This window comes from Dendrobates tinctorius, unplaced genomic scaffold, assembly GCF_039654945.1.
Source record: "Dendrobates tinctorius isolate UK_male_01 unplaced genomic scaffold, ASM3965494v1 ptg000233l, whole genome shotgun sequence".
Classification (NCBI taxonomy): Eukaryota; Metazoa; Chordata; class Amphibia; order Anura; family Dendrobatidae; genus Dendrobates; species Dendrobates tinctorius.
Window position 1 is genome coordinate 6,283,403 of NW_027361900.1, and position 8,475 is coordinate 6,291,877.

Genomic DNA, 8,475 nt, shown 5'->3' on the forward strand with positions numbered 1-8,475 from the left:
GCATTTATGTGTACAAGGAGGAGATGAGACCCTGGGGACCCTGCGAGTTAAGAATTCCTATCAGAGGTAAAGATGAAATAGTGCGGTCCACACCCCCATCCCTCGTGTGATTGAAGAGCCGATCTCAGCTGCAGATAGCGAAAAAACTGAGACCTCGGAATATCATGCGTGGCTTGTAATTGTTCAAAAGACTTTACGGTCCCTTGGTCATACAAGTCTCCTACTGAAGAAATGCCACACTGAGCCCAAAAAACGGCGGACGGGTGATTCAGCAGCTCCAGAAAATAGCTATTACTCCACAGGGGCATTTCAGCTACATCATCTTTAAACCCTGTTACCTTCTTATTTTGCCTCCATATTAATCGTGCCAGCCGGAGCAGGGGTAATAGACGCGGAGCACTGTTTTTTTCTAACTCAAGGAAACCTAATGGGCAATCCGCTTGTCCAGCGTGAAGCAGGTGGCTTTCAGAATTAGGGAGGCAATTACCCGTCATCCATTTATTTAATGCTTTAGCCTGCCCAGCTAATTAGTACAGGAAAAAAATCTGGCAGCGCCGCCCCACCTCCCTTTCTTGGTCTTTGTAAAGTGGACAATTTAAGTTTGGGCCTAGTTTTCCCCCAAATAAAGGCCGTGACCAGAGAATTAAGATTAACAAAAAAGGACTTGGGCACCGCTACCACACTGTGCTGGAGCGAGTAGGCAAATTTAGGGAGTAATATCATTTTAATCAGGTTAATGCATCCAGCCACAGATAATGGGAGCCTACTCCAAATTTAGCTTTACCTAGGTCCAGCAGCGGGTGGACATTAAGTTGTAGATCAAGCGTACTATTATTAGAAATGTGGATACCCAGATATTTAAAACTAGATACAATAGGCAGCGAGGAGAGAGCCTCTAGCTGGGGAATCGGAGCATGGGAAAGGGGTAACAGGGCAGACTTCTCCCAATTTATATGTAAGCCTGAATATTTACTAAATTTATCTATAAGGGATATCACCTGCGGTAAAGTTTCTTCCACATTATTCAAGAATATCACCATGTCATCGGCATATAGGCCTATGGTATCTACCCTGCCTGCTATATCTATACCTCGGATATTAGGGAAGGACCTTATACGTATTGCTAGTGCCTCAATCGCAAGAGCGAAGAGAGCCGGGGAAAGAGGGCAACCCTGACGGGTTCCGCTATGCAACGCGAAAGACTCAGATATAGAATTATTTATTATAATACGGGCCTTAGGTTTCATGTATAATATTTTGATCCATGTTATAAATTTATTGCCAAAGCGATACCTTTGCAAACATGGAGAGGAAAGGCCATTCAAGAGAGTCAAAAGCCTTGGCAGCATCTAAGGATGCCAATGCCCATGTGTTGTCTGGCACCAGGGAGCTATATTGGACTATTGACTGGACTCTTCTGATGTTGATAGAAGTACTTTTGCCAGGCATAAAGCCCATTTGATCTGGATGTATGAGATTCAATATAATGGAATTCAGCCTGGTAGCTAGAATCTTGGTAAAAATTTTATAGTGCACATTCACTAATGAAATGGGACGATAGGATCCACATTCTAAAGGGTCCTTCCCCTCCTTCCGAAGCACTATGATATTAGCCCCGTAAAAGGACTCAGGCATAGAATTCCCCTCCCATATTCCCCGAAATACCTTTACAAGGAGTGGCGTCAATATATCCCGGTACTTCCTATATAGTTCAATAGGTAACCCATCAGGTCCAGGGGCCTTCCCAGAAGCCATGTCTGTCATAGCGTTATCTATCTCCTCTGCAGTAAACTCAGTGTCCACAAGGGCCCGCTGTTCCGAATTTAATGTGGGGAATGATATATCTGACAAATAGTCTAAGCACCCCAAAGTGTCAAAGTCACTTTTAGATTCATATAGTGACCTGTAGTAATCCTGAAAACAGCCAAGAATATCCTCGGTCGAAGACACCAATGTACCGTCCACCCTACGAATTTGCAATATCATATTAGAGGTGTTATGTTGGCGCACCAGGTAGGCCAAAAATGTACCCGCCTGGTTCCCCAGTTCAAAATAGGATTGACGAGTAAAGAATAATTTACGCTTAGATTTAGTGTCCACGTGCTGAGTATATAACCTCTGGGCAGCCAGCCACTCAATCCTGTTCCCGCTAGTTTGGTTAGATACATACGCTGCCTCTGCGTCTTTCAGACGTTGCTCCACCTCATCATCCTTCCTTGCGGTTACCCGCTTAATATAAGAGATCGTGGAGGACAAACAGCCCCTCAGGTATGCCTTAAGGGCATCCCAGAATAAATTAATATCTTGGGGTTCCGGGGGGGACGCGATGAAGCAATTCAACTGATCAATTGTTCTGTCAGGAGACCCCATCAGTTTTAACCAGAAAGGATTAAACTTCCAAGCTATCCCACTGTTTACTTGCCCATATTTGAGTTTAAGGATGACCTGACTATGGTCTGAGATCCCCCTACTTCCATGCTCTATATCAGCCACCCGCATTGCCAGACCGCCAGAACCAAATATATAGTCTATGCGTGATAGAGAGCATTTAGTGGATGAGTGACAAGTGTATTCCCTTAACTCAGGGTGACGCACCCTCCACAAATCCAACCACCCACCACCCCCCATAAATGATGAAAATGGGGTTGTAGTCGTTGGAGAAGACCCCCCAGTCGCTTCATCATCCAGCCTAAATTTATCAAGGCGGTTGTTCATGACCATATTAAAGTCGCCCATACAAATAACATCTGCGTCTGGGTAGTTAAGGGAAAAACTCATTGCCTTCTGCAGGATGGATATACGAGCCGGAGGGGGGTTATAAATACATAAGACCACATATTTCCTGGTGTTTATCAATGCATGGACAGAAATAAAACCACCCTCAGGATCCCTCCGAGTCTCCCTCGCTTCCCATCTGACGTCTTTATGTACCAACAGTGAGACCCCTCTCGAGTAGCTGGTATGGAATGTATGGGCAGACCATTGTACCCAGGGCTTCTGCACTCACCGCGCTGTATCCCTAGTCAGGTGCGTCTCCACCAAGACCACAATGTGAGGGTGATAATGTCTGACCTGTGAGAAGACCTTGATCTTTTTTCGAGGAGTTTTTATTTCCCTCACATTCCATGTCATACATATTAACTCCGACTCCATATTTTACTCCTCTGAACATGGTGCATAGTATTACCCGGGCAAAGTTTAGAGACATCACCTAGAGACTGAAATTGTTGTTGACTGCAATTATAACCTAAAAAATACCAAAAACCACTACGGAAAAAAAACCAAAACAAAGTGAATAAACAACAAACAACGTAGGAGCAGAGTCCTGTACTCACATCACAAAACAAACAAGGGGATGCCATCACTGAGCCCTGTGTCCGGTATTGTTGGTAACCTGGACGCCTTCGAGTAAAGCTCCAATCAGCCGATTAATAGAGAAAAAAAAATACCAACTAGCAATAGATGTGTTAGGATTCTTTTTCAGCAGACCCTCCATGGGATCGCAGCCACTCCGCCGCCTTTGCCGGGTCTGTAAAAAACAGAGTAGAGCCCCGGTGAACCACCCAGAGCCGGGCCGGGTAAATCATCGAGTACACAACATTCCTCTCCCGTAGATGTCTTTTGACCTCCGTAAACTGCGCCCGTTGTTTCTGGAGTTCCGCAGAGAAATCCGGGAAAATCGAGATCGTGGCATTGTTGAACTTGATAGGACTCTTTTTCCGCGCCAGACGTAGAGCCACGTCTCTATCCCTGCAGTTGAGGATGCGCGCCAGAAAGGGTCTAGGTGGGGCTCCCGGAGGAAGAGGCCTAGTAGGGACTCTGTGAGCCCTTTCCACCACAAAGATTGAGGAGAATTCGTCGCCCAAAGTGGTTTTAAGCCAGTCTTCTAGGAATTGCTCCCGGTGTTGTCCTTCCGATCGCTCCGGGAGGCCAATAATTCGGATGTTGTTCCGACGCATTCTATTCTCCAGGTCATCTGCTTTTTGCCTCCACACATTCATGGAGCCTGCCACTTTCGTTAGTTTAGCTTCCATGGGTGTGATGGTGTCTTCAACTGGGATACCCACGTCTCCACCTCCGTAATGCGGCCCTTCATGGCTTGCATATCTTGTCGGAGGCATCCCACCTCGGTGTATACATCCTCTATCTTCCCAGACCGAGATGTCCTGGTCAAGGAGATGGCCTGCAAGAGTTGCTCGGACGCCTGTTTAAGGGTTAATTCCTCCTCCTCACTCTCTTCCCCACCTTTAGAGGGGCGGCTCTTACGCTGAGCTTGTGAGGGACTATTTTTAATAGATCTTGAGCCCTCAGCATGGTCTATTCTGGCATATTCCTTTAGCCTTTCAGCCGTTGTTCCAGACCCCTTGGAACGACTCATTTTAGTAGCAATAGGGCACAGCTGGGTATTAGAAACAGTGCACTCTGGAGTCTTCTGAATCAGAGTTACAGACAGGGTATAATGATCAGATGATGGCTGCAGGGTCCCAGGAGCAGCACAGACCCGCAGCGTCTCACAGGGAGGTAATGTCCAGCCCCAGGAGGCAGGCAAGGGCCCCCACAGCCCAGGGAATGACCCTCAGGACCCCACAGGGACAACAGTTAGAGAGGGATCCAAATCCCTATAGTTATGGCGCTGGCTGGGCAGGCGATATAGTAAAGAGGGGGACGCGGGGCCCAATTTTTCAGGGCACACACCGCTTGTCCCTCACAACTGGTCAGATTGTCCGCTCACCGTCCTCCGGCATCCTCAGCGCTGCAGCGATGGAGCCCGGCGCCGCATCTCTCACAGGCAGAGCGCGCGCCTCCAAGATGACCGGCGCCCTGTGCAGGCCCCGCCGGCCGCCCAAGTGCACAGAGCCGCAGGCACTGAAGAATCCAGCCCCGCTCTCCCACGGGGGTCCAGGAGCGGCCCCGAGTCCAGAGGGGTCAGAAGACAGGCAAGTGTGCTGCCGAAGCAGGGGTCCGCTGGCCGGATATTATCAGGATAACAGGAGCTTCCACAAAGCGCGTCCTCACTCCGTCGCTTACATAGCCACGCCCCTGCCAAAACATCTTTCTTATGATAAGTCGCAAGTCACGACTATTGGCTGGAGACCCACTACATTGCAAGACGAACTGAATAATAATATAGGACACAGTGAGACTAATTTTTTTGTTTTACCTTGTTGTTAATGACTTTATTTAAATTTAATAAAAAGCTTATGGAAAAAAAGTTCTATGCCTCCAGGAGACTCATTTACTATGGGAAAAGGTGGAGGTGTTGAAGAGGAGGTGGATTGGGAGAGCATATCATTCCACGTATTCTTCATATGCTAGAGGGGTCTCTATTAATAGGAGTGTCTACGCCATGTGAAGAAATTGAAAGCCATGTTGATAGTGAAGGACAGTATATTTTTGTTATTTGTAGAATCTATGGGCAATCACTATGTATAGTAGCTATGTACATACCACCGCCATGTAGCGGGACAAAGCTATGTGAGGTTATGGAATTATATAAGCGGGGTACGGGATTACCACTACTTATTATTGGTGATGTCAATAATGTTATAGATGAGGGGCGGGATAGACCTAAACAGAGTGCAGGTAAAAGCATTAGGAAACTGACGGTACTTGGGAATTATATTACAGAGATTGGAATAATGGACCTGTGGAGGGTGAGGAATGAGAACGCGGTGTGCTACTCTTGTTATTCGACGACACATGGGTCTCTCTCACGAATAGATATGGCACTGAGACATGAACTAATGACACAACTGGTCTGTGGAGTGGAATACCTCCCAAGGGTGATTCCAGACCATAAGCCTCTAGAATTGTCCATTAGATGGGTAGGGGGGAAGAATGGGAAGGGAGGTGGGTGGAAGTTGAACCCAGTGTGGCTGGAATATATTGATATGAATATTATCAAGGAAGAATTGGAGGAGTATTGGCAGATTACTGAAGGCAGTGCTGATAGTCGGGTGGTGTGGGACGCTATGAAAGCAGTCCTAAGGGGTCTCGTGTTTCGAGACATTTCCAGGTGTAGGTCGAAATCTCAGCTAGAAGACAGGAAAATAATAGAAACTTTGGAGAGGGTGGAGAGGGATGTGGTACTGGACCCGTCAGCAGAAAATCAGAGTAGGCTAAGGGGTGCACAGGAAGAGGTTAATAAGGTGTATCTGAGGAAAGCAGAGAGGAGGAGGGCCTTCCAGAAAATGCCATATTATGATGAAGGTGAAAAAGTGGGGCCTCTGTTGTCAGTGGCGGTAGCGGCGCAGAGGGAATCGTCTTATGTATATAAATTGAAGACTGACGAGGGAAGGGAGGTGGGGGACACAGAGTATTTTGGAGGAATTTAGACGATTCTATAATCAGTTATATTCTTCGGGATTGGGGGATTCATTTGGGGACATAGAGGGTTTTCTTCAGGAAGCAGGGCTCCCGAGGATTAAAGATAGTGATAGGGGAAGACTGGAGCTGCCCATAACAAAAGAAGAGATAGAAATGGCTGTTACATCTATGGCTAATAATAGGGCCCCAGGGGCAGATGGTATCCGAGTGAAATCTACAAACAATTAATTGAGATGGTGACACTCAGACTGCAAAAGGTTTTTGAAGAGGCTCTTCGGGAGGGTGAATTACTGGCGTCCATGAGGGAGGCGGTGGTGGTGGTCATTCCGAAATAGGGAAGAGATCCGGGGTTGGCAGAATCTTATAGGCCCATCTCGTTGCTGACGGTGGATGTAATGATTTTGGCTAGCCGTTTGGCGAGTGTGGTTCAGGATCTTGTCCATCCGGACCAATCCGGTTTTATGCCAAATAAGTCTACGGCGATTAATTTGCGTAGAATTTTTCTGAACTTGCAGCTGCCGTCGGACAATAGGGGCAGTAGGGTTGTGGTATCATTGGACATGTGTAAAGCATTTGATAGTGTTGAGTGACAGTATCTTTGGAGGGTGTTGGAACGCTTTGGTTTTGGGCCAACCTTTATTTCATGGATACGGTTGCTATATACTTTTCCGACCGCTAGGGTCAGAGTTAATGGGCAAATGTCTGGGAGTTTTTCGCTTCATAGGGGGACTAGGCAGGGGTGTCCACCAGTGGCGGGCTGGGCCGGGTGGCAGGGAGGAATTTTCCCCCCGGGCCGGTTAATTGGCAGAAGGACAGGGCCACAGTGCTTGTTGTGAACATAATAGTACTGTCGGCATCATCAGAGGACTGCAGACAGGAGGAGGAGAGCGGCCGCCGCACTAGCAGCTGCAGACACAGGGGGGCCGGGCGGGCTGCCTGCCACACAGACATAGCATAGGCATAGGTTAGCATTAGCTGAGACAGGGTTGCTGGGCGGGTGGCCGGGCACTACTGCAGCCACACACATAGGCTATGTGTGTGCGGCGCCCCGCCCACTCGCCCTCCCTCCATGTGTCTGCTAAATGCTATGTGACATTATCATAGCATTAGCAGACACGGGGGGCGGGCCGCCGCACACACATAGCACATTAACTGACACAGGGGGGGTGGGCAGGACACGGCAGCACACATAGGTTGCATCATTCATTATAGTACTGTGTAGCAGTACAGAGACATGGGGAGGGGCACTCAGTCACTGCACACAGAGTCAGACTGTCACTGCAGGCTGACTGAGACAGTGAGACAGCACAGACGTGGCAGCCTGTGATTGGAGGATCTGGCCGAGGTTCAGAGAGAGGGGGGTGGGTGGGTCATGTGTACAGCGTGCTACGTAAGCACGTCTCTGAACCGTCCGCAGCCATATCTGAGAGAAGAGGCAGAGATCAGCCGCCATTGCTCACACAGTGAGAGCCTCAGTCCTCAGCCAGGCCTCAAACTGTCCACTCGTGACTCGCTCCACTGAGTGCACTACTGATCGTGTGTCCTCCAGCCCAGGCAGGCTCCTCCAGCACAGCAAGTATGGGAAAATGTGTTTTATCCACATTCACAGACATCTAAAATGTGACTGTGACTGATGTGTCCCTCTAAGGCCTGTTTCACACCTCAGTTTTTTCTTGTCAGTTACAATCCGCCAAAATGGCGGAAAGCGGATCCGTTCGTAACTAATGCAAACGGACGGCAGCGGACCGTTTTTTTTACGGATCCGTTGGCTGAAGAATTTTTAAGGAACCGCAGTTTGGGGAAGAGAAAGAGAGAGAAAGAGAGAGAAAGAGAGAGAGAGAATTTTTCCGTGCGCCAGAAAGTATTTCAGGGTTAAATTGCCGGCTGAGTTCATGCCTCCGGGCATGCGCAATACAAAAATGCGGATCATTCAGCCAAAAAAACGTTACATGCTCCGTCTGGGCATGTCGGCGGACGGTAAAGAAATGGCGGATCCGCAAAAAAACGGATTCAACGGATGGCCATCCCCATCCGTCAAGATCCGCCAGTAATGCAAGTCAATGGGAAAAAAAACTGATCCGCCAAATCAGACAAGGTGATTTTCTGGATTTGTTTTCTCATTTTGACTCTCATAGTTGTGGTCTACCT